This window comes from Scyliorhinus torazame, chromosome 3 (genome assembly GCF_047496885.1).
Source record: "Scyliorhinus torazame isolate Kashiwa2021f chromosome 3, sScyTor2.1, whole genome shotgun sequence".
Classification (NCBI taxonomy): domain Eukaryota; kingdom Metazoa; phylum Chordata; class Chondrichthyes; order Carcharhiniformes; family Scyliorhinidae; genus Scyliorhinus; species Scyliorhinus torazame.
In genome coordinates this window covers 295,063,348-295,077,882 of record NC_092709.1, presented here as the reverse complement: position 1 = coordinate 295,077,882, position 14,535 = coordinate 295,063,348, and the positions used below count along the sequence as shown (strand labels likewise).

Sequence of the window (14,535 nt, the reverse complement as noted above, 5' to 3'; positions counted from 1 at the left end):
TCATACTGGGATTGAAAACTGCTTAAATGCACCAGACAAGACTGGTGACCCCGTTTGGCGTTAGCCACCTCTTCGTCCTTGGCTTCTAACTGCCTTTTCAATTCCAGGTTTTCCTTTTCCATCTCGCATACATCGATTTTACTCATACGATGTATGCCCTCGATTTCCTTTCGGAGCGTCCTGACGACCTCCTCTGTGCCTCGCAATTGTGCCATGCAGGACACGATTGCCATCGGCTTCAGCGCTTTCGCTAAGCTTTTCTTATGGATTTCACTCATGTTCTCCCACCAAGTATGCCCTATACCTCCAGGACCTGAGTCGTCGTTATTACAGAAACCGCTCCACACGGGCCATCCTTTGCCCTGCAGAAATTTGAGAATTTCCACTTCCCAAATGGGACACTGTCCCACTCTAACGCTGCTGATCGGTGCGACCGCAAATTCTTCGGGGTTCATGAGGCGTTGCATTGCCTGCATGGCTATCTCTCTTATCTGCTCATTACATTCAAATTTGGAACAGGGGGCTAAGGTGGTGTCGTAGATGCGGGTACGGCTTGCGCTAATTTCCGAAAATACAGACTTCCGACAGTTTTGACGCAACAAAATCTATCAGTTTTACCTTATAACCCTGTTAGTTACGCATGCATACACACACTTCCGAATTGTGAATTATTAACCAGAACCACTTGAACACTTGTGGTTTTTTTGTTTTTGTTTCCGATTGGATTCTAATTCAAATTGTTGGGGTTCTCCCGGAGTGGTTTTCCACTTCTATGTCGGGTCCCCGCGGAGTCGCCAATTATGTTGCTCTTATTAGCCTTCGTTTATTTAGTTCTAATTACATCACCGTTGCTCATGAGTCGCCAGGTATCTTTCTGATACCGCCACGTGGTTCAAGCTCGAGTTATGATTAATAAGTCAGCACACTGCTTAGTAAGATTGAAATCAATGGTCATTTATTCTATACAACAAGTAATGCTTACACAATAATGCTATTCTCTATATAGAAACCTATCACTACTGGCCAATACTTAGCTTTAGGAAGGGCCCACCAGGTCAGGGAAACGAAAGGCTTATCCAATCGGATCTGGCCAGCGGGATTCAAAAGGCTGATACAGGTCGATGGGTAGCGATCGCTGGAGTCAAATGTTCTGGTCGATGTTCTTGCGAAGGTCGCAAGCAGGCGAAGATGGGAGAGAGAGAGATCTGAACTTGGCCCCGTACTTTATAGGGCCCAGGGGCTTCCCGCCTCTCGGGGCGGCCCTTGACCCTGAGTCCCAAGTGATTGGACTTGTTCCCAATCACTGGGTTCGATACGTCCAATAACGGGGCGATTTCTTGATCGGGGGGTGGTCGTTCACCTGTCTTTGTTTCGGCCACTGCAAGCGCCGACAGGTCTGGCCCGGCATTCAATTGCTAATATGTTGCAATTGTTCCCGGGGATAGCCGATTAAACTGTAGATGTCTGGGTTGATGTGCTGCTAATGGTCTTGAGTATCACTCTGGGCCGACTTCCTCAGAGCCGAATATGCTATTCTGTCTGCAGCTGTCCGTTTGTGTCCTGTTGGCTGCTTTTCCCATCAGCCTTTTCGGTGAACCATTTTAAATCGGGTTTTGGCCAAATTAATAGGGAATCAGCCATTTTAGGTGGCTACAACAGCGCCAGGGTCCCAGGTTCGATTCCCGGCTGGGTCACGGTCTGTGTTTTGAATGTTCTCCCCGTGTCTGCGTGGGTTTCCTCTGTGCGCTCCGGTTTCCTCCCACAAGTCCCGAATGACGTGCTGTTAGGTAATTTGGACATTCTGACTTCTCCCACAGTGTAGCCAAACAGGTGCCGGAATGTGGCGACTTGGGGCTTTTCACAGTAAGTTCATTGCAGTGTTAAGGTAAGCCTACTTGTCATGATTATGCCCTCGTGCACATAATGAGATACAGACAAGCAGTGACAGACATCCAATACAGCTAATCAACACACAGAACAGCACACAACCAATCACCAGGCAGAACACTAGAAGGTGGTCTCGCACTATAAAACACAGGAGGCATCAGCACTCTGCTTCTTTCCACTGGTGACAAGTGGAGTGACAGTCAGTGTACAAATCAGTTAACACCTTCTACACGTGGCTCAGAGCTAGTCTGGTCTAGTTAGTTATAGTAAGCACACTTAAATTGGTAGAGTGTCAAACCCACAGCGAACTGTGGGCACTGCTAAACAAGTTCAATAGAGTGTATTGAACCAACACCAAAGTTTGGAGTCTACTGTCAAGTACAACTGCATCCAGTTGCAGTCCGTGTTACTCTTGGGTGATTAACAAGACTTGTGACAATAAAGATTATTATTATAATGTGCGGGCTGTCTCTGTGCCTTGCAGCCAAGTGGAGCCTCGTGCGTGCATGTCTACCCTGTGCGCCAGTCGGTCCGCCGGCCGGAGATTGCCGAATTCATTCGGAACCGGTCCTCTTGCCCCCCTCCCCACCCGGGACAATGTACAGAGAGCAGGGCGCATGCGTCTCGGAAACCGCCATGTTGTGTCCTTAAAAAAAAAAATCGGGGAGCGGAGGAGCCGAGGGTGAGGAATAATGATAATAATTAGAAAATAAACAACAAGCGACCGCTCCGATCAGATGGTGGCTGTGAGATTCCAGGGCGACCGAGCAAGCCGGATTGCTTCCTCCCTTCCTCTCTGAAAAAATCGAGGGAAAAGCGACGGTAAGCGAGGCCGATCCTGGGCCGGGGAATCTCTCTCGGGCGCCGGGGGCGAGCGGGCTGGAGTCCCGAGGCCCAGGTTAGGCCTCGAGTCACAGAACTTAAAAACAACAAAAAAATGTTGAAGTTTGCAAGTGCCTCCCCGCTCCAAGCCTCCGCATGGCCGTTAGCCGAGGCACTTGCTGCCCAGGCCATTTTAAAATACACATTTTTATTTATTCATCCCCTTGGATTTGGCCGCTTTTAAAAGGGGAGTCTGCCCGGCCGCCGAGAGCGGAGAGGGGGCAGCGTTTCCTGCCTTGCACAAGCACGCGAGTTATCTCTCTCTTTAAAAAAAAAAGATTTGCAATCCTACCCTTGGGTCTCCTTTCAATTCTCCCTGGTTTGGGAGTGTTTAACTCTTCTTCACACCCAGTGCCGCTGGGATGTAGGAAGGGTTTGACTGCTGAGCTAGAGCTTTCGAATTAGCTGCCGTGAAGTCTTCTGTTTAAACGATTGTACTGATTTTGTTGCTGTTGTGCTGCGCAGAAAGTGCTGAGGGTTATTTATGTTTATTTCAGGGGGACCTCTGCAGTTAAAATTTTGACCATGTAAAGATTGTGTGAACATTGGTCTCATTCATGATGTGAACTGTCTTGTGGTGCAACTGAATTTTTTTTTAAATGAGCAAGAGTTGTGTAGAAGATAATCCATGATTTTTTGTTAAATAGCTGATTTTTAAAACATTTTAGTACGTATCTGCTGATCTTCCTGCCTGTATTTAAAGTCGTGCTTATTCTATGAAATGCGTCAAATAGTGTAATAAAGCCAACATTTTGGTTAGAATTTGGAAACAAACATGCACCTCCTGAACAGCTCCTGTCCTCGTACCACTCTGCCTTTCTATCTTAACTATCTTTCTAGATTGTAAAGCTTAAGATTCTCTAATTTAGGTCAGTCTATTTACTTTTCTCTCAACGTTTCTCTACAGGTTGAACAGAATTTAACAGTCTCAGAAATATCTCTAAATTTGTACTGTATTTTGTTTTTCTGTTCCAGAATTCCCATGACTTTGTTTAAGCTGCTTTACTTGAGTAAAAGTGATTAGCCAATCAAAAATCCCAGTTCTCAATTTTGTTTCACTACATTCCCCTAAATCATAGAGATGTTTCCACTAGTAGGAGAGACTAGAACCTGAGGGCACAGCCTCTGACTGAAAGGACACTCCTTTAAAACCGAGATGAGGAGGAATTTCTTCAGCCAGAGGGTGGTGAATCTGTGGAATTCTTTGCTGCAGAAGGTTGTGGAGTCCAAGTCACTGAGTGTCTTTAAGACAGAAACAGATAGGTTCCTGATTAATAAGGAGTTATGGGGAGATGGCAGGAGAATGGGGATGAAAAACATATCAGCCGTGATTGAATGGTAGAGCAGACTCAATGGTCCGTATGGCCTAATTCTGCTCCTATGTCTTATAGTCTCTTGCAGTGGAGAAAGAGACTGTTCAGCCCATCGAGTCTGCAAAGAGTAACCTACCCAGGCCCACTGTATCCCCATAACCCCACCTAACCGCATTCCTGGACACTAAGGGGTAATTTAGAATGGCCAATCCACTAACCTATACATCTTTGGAAAGTGAGAAGAAACCAGAGCACCTGGAAGATACCCATACAGACACAAGACACAATGTGCAAACTCCACACAGTCACCCAAAGCCAGAATTGAACCGGGTCCCTGACGCTGTGCGGCAGAAGTGCTACCCACTGTGCCACCATGCCATTCTAAATTACCCCTTAGTGTCCAGGAATGCGGTTGGTCTTTGGTCATGTTGTCGTTTATGCAAGGTTGCACTTGGGATGCTGTTCAGGAGAAAATTAAGTAGTCTAGTCTAGAGATGACAAAAAACATGGATTAAGGTTGCAGTAGGAATAAGATAAAATGTGGCTTTGTTCCAGATATGAAAGTAGACCGTTTTGTTTAGCATGTCGTGTTTAAATCTCCCACACAGTGTGATTATGCTGAGATGATGCACTTTAGATTGAACCTGAGGTAGTAAGTGGGAAGGAAATGACTGATCATCCATCTCAATAGCCTAATTCTGCTTTCCCCCCATATCCTTTGATCCCTTTGCCCTAAGTGCTATATCTAACTGCTTCTTGAAAACATACAATGTTTTGGTTGAAATTAATACCTGTGGTAACTAATTCCATAGGCCGATCACACTCCGGAAGAAGACATTTCTCCTCCTCTCTCCTAAATGGTCTACCCCATATCCTCAGACTGTGACTCCTGGTTCTGGACGCACACAGCCTCGGGAACATCATCCTTGCATCTGCCCAATCTAGTCCTAGGATCATAGAATTTACAGTGCAGAAGGAGACCATTTGGCCCATTAAGTCTACATCGGCTCCTGAAAGAGCACCCTACCTAAGCCCACACCTCCACCCTAACCCCGTAACCCAACAAGCCCACCTAACGTTTGGACCATATGGAGCAATTTAGTGTGAACAATCCACCTAACCTGTACATCTTTGGACTGTGGGAAGAAACAGGAGCACCCGGAGGAAACCCACACAGATACAATGTGCAGACTTTGCACAGACAGTGACCCAAGCTGGTAATCGAACCTGGGTCCCTGAAGCTGTGAGGCAATAGTGCTAATCACTGTGCTACTGTCCCGTCCTAGAACAAACAAAGAACAAAGAAATGTACAGCACAGGAACAGGCCCTTCGGCCCTCCAAGCCCGTGCCGACCATGCTGCCCGACTAAACTACAATCTTCTACACTTCCTGGGTCCGTATCCTTCTATTCCCATCCTATTCATATATTTGTCAAGATGCCCCTTAAATGTCACTATCGTCCGTGCTTCCACCACCTCCTCCGGCAGCGAGTTCCAGGCACCCACTACCCTCTGCGTAAAAAACTTGCCTCGTACATCTACTCTAAACCTTGCCCCTCTCACCTTAAACCTATGCCCCCTAGTAATTGATCCCTCTACCCTGGGGAAAAGCCTCTTACTATCCACTCTGTCTATGCCCCTCATAATTTTGTATACCTCTATCAGGTCTCCCCTCAACCTCCTTCGTTCCAGTGAGAACAAACCGAGTTTATTCAACCGCTCCTCATAACTAATGCCCTCCATACCAGGCAACATTCTGGTAAATCACTTCTGCACCCTCTCTAAAGCCTCCACATCCTTCTGGTAGTGTGGCGACCAGAATTGAACACTATACTCCAAGTGTGGCCTAACTAAGGTTCTATACAGCTGCAACATGACTTGCCAATTCTTATACTCAATGCCCCGGCCAATGAAGGCAAGCATGCCGTATGCCTTCTTGACTACCTTCTCCACCTGTGTTGCCCCTTTCAATGACCTGTGGACCTGTACTCCTAGATCTCTTTGACTTTCAATACTCTTGAGGGTTCTACCATTCACTGTATATTCCCTACCTGCATTAGACCTTCCAAAATGCATTACCTCACATTTGTCCGGATTAAACTCCATCTGCCATCTCTCCGCCCAAGTCTCCAGACAATCTAAATCCTGCTGTATCATCCGACAGTCCTCATCGCTATCCGCAATTCCACCAACCTTTGTGTCGTCTGCAAACTTACTAATCAGACCAGTTACATTTTCCTCCAAATCATTTATATATACTACAAAGAGCAAAGGTCCAGCACTGATCCCTGTGGAACACCACTGATCACAGCCCTCCAATTAGAAAAGCATCCCTCCATTGCTACTCTCTGCCTTCTATGGCCTAGCCTGTTCTGTATCCACCTTGCCAGCTCACCCCTGATCCCGTGTGACTTCACCTTTTGTACTAGTCTACCATGAGGGACCTTGTCAAAGGCCTTACTGAAGTCCATATAGACAACATCTACTGCCCTACCTGCGTCAATCATCTTAGTGACCTCCTCGAAAAACTCTATCAAGTTAGTGAGACACGACCTCCCCTTCACAAAACCGTGCTGCCTCTCACTAATACGTCCATTTGCTTCCAAATGGGAGTAGATCCTGTCTCGAAGAATTCTCTCCAGTAATTTCCCTACCACTGAAGTAAGGCTCACCGGCCTGTAGTTCCCGGGATTATCCTTGCTACCCTTCTTAAACAGAGGAACAACATTGGCTATTCTCCAGTCCTCCGGGACACCCCCTGAAGACAGCGAGGATCCAAAGTCCTGATAAAATCTTATAGGTTTCTGTGAGATCTCCCATATTCTTCTGAACTCTACAATCCTAACCGATTCAATCTCTCCTCATACGCGAGTCCCGCCATCCCAGGAATCAGTCTGGTAAACCTTGGCTGCACTCCCTGTAGATCCTTCCTCAGATAAGGAGACTAAAACTGCACGCACTATTCCAGGTGTGGCCTCACCAAGGCCCTGTATGATTGCAGCAAGACATCCGTGCTCCTGTACTCGAATCCTCTTGTTTTGAAGGTCAACATACGATTTGCTGTCTTTATTGCCTTCTGTACCTGCATGCTTACCTTCAGTGACTGTATGAGACCCACGTTTTGTTGCACATTCCCCTAAGTTATGGCCATTCAGATAATAGTCTGTCTTCTCGTTTTTTTATACCAAAGTGGATAACCTCTAATTTCTTCAAATTACACTGCATCTGCCATTTATTTGCCCACTCATTCAAACTTAGCCTAATCACACTTAAGGATTTCTGCATCCTCCTCACAGCTCACCCTCCCACCCAACTTGGTGTCACCTGCTAATTTGGAGATATCAGATTTTATTCCCTCTAAATCATTAATATAATAACATGATGCCTGTGGTACCCCACTAGTCACTGTCTGCCAATTTGAAAAAGATCTGTTAATTCCTTTTCTTTGTTTCCTGTCTGCCAACCAGTTTTCTATCAATAAACTACCCCAAATCCCATGTGCTTTTTAGAGTTCCCAATTTTTTTTCTCAATTCAGGGGCAATTTACCATGACCAATCCACCTACCCTGCAAAACATTTGAGATGTGTGGGAGAGACCCGCGCAGACACTGGGAGAATGTGCAAACTCCGCACGGATTGGGATCGAACCCGGGTCCTCAGCGCCGTGAAGCAGTAGTGCTAACCACCGAGCCGCCCTAACTTTATGCACTAATCTCTGATGTGGAACTTTGACAAAAGCATTTTGAAAGTCCAAACATACCACATCCACCAGCTCCCCATCATCAACTCTACTAGGTGCATCCTCCAGTAGAATTCAAGCATGATTTCCCCTTCATAAATCATGCTGACTCTGATTCTGCCACTATTTTCCAAGTGCTCTCCTATAAAATCTTTGATAAAGGTTGTAGAATTTTCCCCACTACTGACATCAGGTTGACTGGTCTATACTTCCCTGTTTCTCTCTCCCTCCCTTTTTAAATAGTGGAATTTACATTAGCTACACTCCAACCTGCAGGAAATTTTCCAGAGTCTATAAAATTCTAGAAGATGACCACCAATGCATATACTATTTGTATGCCCAAGAAGGTAGCATATGCGTTCCCCAACCTGAAACCATGGTATAACAGGGAGATCCACTCCCTACTGAAGTCCAGATCTGAAGGGTTAAAGACAGGTGACCCTGACCTATACAAGATATCTAGGGATGACCTCTGTAAAGCCATCAGGGGTGCCAAGAGACAATACCAGACGAAGCTAGAGTTCCAGACTAATTACATGGACTCTCATCAGTTGCGGCAAAGCTTAAACAATCAACAGGGTACGAAGCAAAGCCAAGTAGAATCTCTGGCAACAGAGCACCCCTCCCTGAAGAACTCAATGCATTCTATGTTTGTTTCGAGCATGATGACAACAAACCACTGTCAACTGTCACAATAGCCTCGGTCACCCCCATACCTACGGTCACCCCCATACCTACAGTCACAACCTCGGAAGTTCAACCTTGCATAAACCACAACATGACAAAGACCAAACCACCATCTCTTCAATCATATCCTGTATCCTGGCAAAATCTTGGAAAGGTTTATAAGAGATAGGGTGTATAATCATCTGGAAAGGAATAATTTGATTAGACATAGTCAACACGGTTTTGTGAAGGGTTGGTTGTGCCTCACAAACCTTATTGAGTTCTTTGAGAAGGTGACCAAACAGGCGGATGAGGGTAAAGCAGTTGATGTGGTTGAAATGGATTTCAGTAAAGCGTTTGATAAGGTTCCCCACGGTAGGCTACTGCAGAAAATACGGAAGCATGAGATTCAGGGAGATTTAGCAGTTTGGATCAGAAATTGGCTAGCTGGAAGAAGACAAAGGGTGGTGGTTGATGGGAAGTGTTCAGACTGGAGTCCAATTACTATTGGTGTACCACAAGGATCTGTTTTGGGGCCACTGCTGTTTGTCATTTTTATAAATGACCTGGAGGAGGGCGTAGAAGGATGGGTGAGTAAATTTGCAGATGACACTAAAGTCGGTGGAGTTGTGGACAGTGCGGAAGGATGTTACAAGTTACAGAGGGACATAGATAAGCTGCAGCGCTGGGCTGAGAGGTGGCAAATGGAGTTTAATGCAGAAAAGTGTGAGGTGATTCATTTTGGAAGGAATAACAGGAAGACAGAGTACTGGGCTAATGGTAAGATTCTTAGCAGTGTGGATGAGCAGAGAAATCTCGGTGTCCATGTACATAGATCCCTGAAAGTTGCCACTCGGGTTGAGAGCGTTGTTAAGAAGGCGTACGGTGTGTTAGCTTTTATTGGTAGAGGGATTGAGTTTCCGAGTCATGAGGTCATGTTACAGCTGTACAAAACTCTGGTGCGGCTGCATTTGAAGTATTGTGTGCAATTCTGGTCGCCGCATTATAGGAAGGATGTGGAAGCATTGGAAAGGGTGCAGAGGAGATTTACCAGAATGTTGCCTGGTATGGAGGGAAGATCTTATGAGGAAAGGCTGAGGGACTTGAGGCTGTTTTCGTTAGCGAGAAGAAGGTTAAGAGGTGACTTAATTGAGGCATACAAGATGATCAGAGGATTGGATAGGGTGGACAGTGAGAGCCTTTTTCCTCGGATGGTGATGTCTAGCACGAGGGGACATAGCTTTAAATTGAGGGGAGATAGATATAAGACAGACGTCAGAGGTAGGTTCTTTACTCAGAGAGTAGTAAGGGTGTGGAATACCCTGCCTGCAACAGTAGTGGACTTGCCAACACTAAGGGTATTCAAATGGTCATTGGATAGACATATGGACGATAAGGGAATAGTGTAAATGGGCTTTAGAGTGGTTTCACAGGTTGGTGCAACATCGAGGGCCGAAGGGCCTGTACTGCGCTGTAATGTTCTATGTATTAAGTACCTGTCTTCCCCATCAACAGCTTTAGTGAATGCTGCAAAGTTTTTGGCTTCAGGTTTCAACCAGACAGACTCACATATTGATGGAGTCCCTGGTCATGCACTCAGATCCTGCGCGGACCAACTGGCTGTGTTCGCAGACATCTTCGACCTCTCCCTATTCTGTTTTGAGGTTCCCACCTGCTTCAAGAAGACTACTATCATACTGGTGCCCAAGAACCAGGCAACGTGCCTCAATGGCTATCGTCCGGTGGCCCTGACATCGATCATCATGAAGTGCTTTGCGAGGTTAGTCATGAGACACCAACTCCATACTTCCTGACTGCCTTGATCCATTGCAATTCACATACCGCCCAACCAGTCCACAACAGATGTATTTCCCTGGCCCTACACTCACCCCTAGAGCATCTCAGCAACAAATACTCCTACGTCAGACTCCTATTCATTGACTACAGCTCGCCTTCAACACCATAATACCAGCCAAGCTCAAATCCGAACTCCAAAACTTAGGACCTGGCTCCTCCCTCGTCGACTGGATCCTCGACTTACTGATCCATAGACCACAATAAGTAAGGATAAACAATGACGTGTCCTCCACAATAGTCCTCAAAACCGGGGCCCAGCAACGCTGGGTACATAGCCCCCTACTGGACTCCTCATCCACATAAAATTGTGTGGCAAAATTCAGCTCCAACTCCATCTACAAGTTTGCTGATGACACGGCCATAGTGGGTCAGATCTCAAACAACAATGAGTCAGAGTACAGAAGGGAGATAGAAAACGTAGTGGCATGGTGCAATGCCAACAGCCTCTCCCTCAATGTCAGCAAAACTAAGGAGCTGGCCAGCGATGTCAAGAAGCAAAGTTTCGTACATGCCCCTGTCTGTATCAATGGTGCCGTGGTGGAGATGGTTGACAGCTTCAAATTCCTAGGTGTAAACATCACCAACAATCTGTCCCAGTCCACCCACGTCAATGCTACATCCAGCACAGTAGCACCTATACCTCAGGAAATTAAGGAAATTCGGCATGTCCACATTGATTCTTACCAATTTTTACAGATGCACCATAGAAAGCATCCTATCTGGCTGCATCACAGCTTGGTATGGCAAGACCGTAGAGTTTCCTGAACACCGCCAAGTCTATCACACGATCCCGCCTTCCATCCATTGACTCTGTCTACACCTCCGCTGCTTTGGGAAAGCAGGCAGCAAAATCAAAGACTCCTCCCACCCGGGTTATTCGCTCATCCAACCTCTTCCATCGGGCAGAAGATACAAAAGTCTGAGAATATGCACCAACAGATTCAAAAACAGCTTCTTCCCCGCTGTTATCAGACTCCTGAATGGTTCTCTTATGGATTGAACTGATCTCTATGCATCTTCTCTACTGTTGCAGCATCCATTGCCTCTATATTTACATTGTGTATTTATCGTATGTCCTATGTTTTTAATGTATCGAATGATCTGCCTGGACTGCACGCAGAACAATACTTTTCACTGTACCTCGGTACACGTGAAAATAGATCTAATCTTAGTCTATTTCTTAAGTACTGTAGAATGTAGATTATCAGGCCCTGGGGATATATCAGCCTTCAATCCCATCAATTTCTCCGACACCATTTCTACACTGATACTGATCTTCAGTTCTTCCCTCTTACTAAACCCTGCGTTCCCCAACATTTCTGATATCTGATTTGTGTCCTCTTTTGTAAAGAAAGAACCAAAGTATGTGTTTAGTTGCTCAGCTCTTCCCTGTTATACATTCCCCATCTCTGACTTTAAGGGACATTTGTCTTCACCAATTTTTTCTCCTCTTGTACCTATAGAAATTTTACAGCCAGTTTTTAAATAGAACGTAGAACATTACAGCGCAGTACAGGCCCTTCGGCCCTCAATGTTGCGCCGACCTGTGAAACCACTCTAAAGCCCATCTACACTATTCCCTTATCGTCCATATGTCTATCCAATGACCATTTGAATGCCCTTAGTGTTGGCGAGTCCACTGCTGTTGTAGGCAGGGCATTCCACACCCTTACTACTCTCTGAGTAAAGAACCTACCTCAGACATCTGTCTTATATCTATCTCCCCTCAATTTAAAGCTATGTCCCCTCGTGCTAGACATCACCATCTGAGGAAAAAGGCTCTCACTGTCCACCATATCCAATCCTCTGATCATCTTGTATGCCTCAACTAAGTCACCTCTTAACCTTCTTCTCTCTAACGAAAACAGCCTCAAGTCCCTCAGCCTTTCCTCATATGATCTTCCCTCCATACCAGGCAACATTCTGGTAAATCTCCTCTGCACCCTTTCCAATGCTTCCACATCCTTCCTATAATGCGGCGACCAGAATTACACGCATTACTCCAAATGCGGCCGCACCAGAGTTTTGTACAGCTGCAACATGACCTCATGGCTTCGAAACTCAATCCCTCTACCAATAAAAGCTAACACACTGTACGCCTTCTTAACAACCCTCTCAACCCGAGTGGCAACTTTCAGGGATCTATGTACATGGACACCGAGATCTCTCTGCTCATCCACACTGCTAAGAATCTTACCATTAGCCCAGTACTCGGTCTTCCTGTTATTCCTTCCAAAATGAATCACCTCACACTTTTCTGCATTAAACTCCATTTGCCACCTCTCAGCCCAGCGCTGCAGTTTATCTATGTCCCTCTGTAACTTGTAACATCCTTCCGCACTGTCCACAACTCCACCGACTTTAGTGTCATCTGCAAATTTACTCACCCATCCTTCTACGCCCTCCTCCAGGTCATTTATAAAAATGACAAACAGCAGTGGCCCCAAAACAGATCCTTGTGGTATACCACTAGTAACTGGATTCCAGTCTGAACACTTCCCATCAACCACCACCCTTTGTCTTCTTCCAGCTAGCCAATTTCTGATCCAAACTGCTGAATCTCCCTGAATCCCATGCTTCCGTATTTTCTGCAGTAGCCTACCATGGGGAACCTTATCAAACGCTTTACTGAAATCCATATACACCACATCAACTTCTTTACCCTCATCCACCTGTTTGGTCACCTTCTCAAAGAACTCAATAAGGTTTGTGAGGCACGACCTACCCTTCACAAAACCGTGTTGACTCTGTCTAATCAAATTATTCCTTTCCAGATGATTATACACCCTATCTCTTATAAATCTTTCCAAGGTTTTGCCCACAACAGAAGTAAGGCTCACTGATCTATAGTTACCGGGGTTGTCTCTACTCCCCTTCTTGAACAAGGGGACAACATTTGCTATCCTCCAGTCTTCTGGCACTATTCCTATAGACAAAGATGACTTAAAGATCAAAGCCAAAGGCTCAGCAATCTCCTCCCTAGCTTCCCAGAGAATCCTAGGATAAATCCCATCCGGCCCAGGGGACATATATATTTTCACACTTTCCAGAATTGTTAACACCTCATCCTTATGAACCTCAAGCGCTTCTAGTCTAGTAGACTGAATCTCAGTATTCTCCTCAACAACATTGTCTTTTTCCTGTGTGAATACTGACGAAAAATATTCATTTAGCACCTCTCCTATCTCCTCGCACTCCAAGCACAACTTCCCACTACTGTCCTTGACTGGCCCTACTCTTACCCTAGTCATTCTTTTATTCCTGACATATCTATAGAAAGCTTTAGGGTTATCCTTTATCCTACCTGCCAAAGACTTCTCATGTCCCCTCCTGGCTCCTCTTAGCTCTCTCTTTAGGTCTTTCCTAGCTAACTTGTAACTCTCGAGCGCCCTAACTGAACCTTCATGTCTCATCTTTACATAAGCCTCCTTCTTCCTCTTGACAAGTGTTTCGACTGCCTTAGTAAACCACGGTTCCCTTGCTCGACCACATCCTCCCTGCCTGACAGGTACATACTTATCAAGGACACGCAGTAGCTGTTCCTTGAACAAACTCCACATTTCCATTGTGCCCATCCCCTGCAGTTTTCCTCTCCATCCGATGCATCCTAAGTCTTGCCTCATCGCATCATAATTGCCTTTCTCCCAGATATAACTCTTGCCCTGCGGTATATACCTATCCCTTTCCATCACTAAAGTAAATGTAATTGAATTGTGGTCACTATCACCAAAGTGCTCACCTACCTCCAAATCTGACACCTGTCCTGGTTCATTACCCAGTACCAAATCCAATGCAGCCTCGCCTCTCGTTGGCCTATCTACATACTGTGTCAGGAAACCCTCCTGCACACATTGGACAAAAGCGGGCCCATCTAAAGTACTTGAACTATAGCATTTCCAGTCAATATTTGGAAAGTTAAAGTCCCCCATAACAACTACCCTGTTGCTTTCGCTCCTATCCAGAATCATCTTTGCAATCCTTTCCTCTACATCTCTGGAACTTTTCGGAGGCCTATAGAAAACCCCTAACAGGGTGACCTCTCCTTTCCTGTTTCTAACCTCAGCCCATACTACCTCAGTCGACGAGTCCTCATCAAACATCCTTTCTGCCACAGTAATACTGTCCATGACTAACAATGCCATCCCTCCCCCTCTTTTACCACCTTCCCTGAGCTTACTGAAATATCTAAAC

General features: G+C 45.7%; 1 protein-coding gene across 1 annotated transcript in view; it reads left to right on the top strand.

The window, feature by feature from the left end:
• Positions 1-2,504: 2,504 nt before the first annotated feature.
• LOC140409179 (mothers against decapentaplegic homolog 4) overlaps positions 2,505-14,535 on the top strand; it is a 140,809-nt gene continuing 128,778 nt past the window's right edge. Inside the window, exon 1 of the mRNA XM_072497413.1 lies at positions 2,505-2,709. The gene's annotated coding sequence lies outside the window, so the exon portion shown is untranslated. The remainder of the gene's footprint in view (positions 2,710-14,535) is intronic.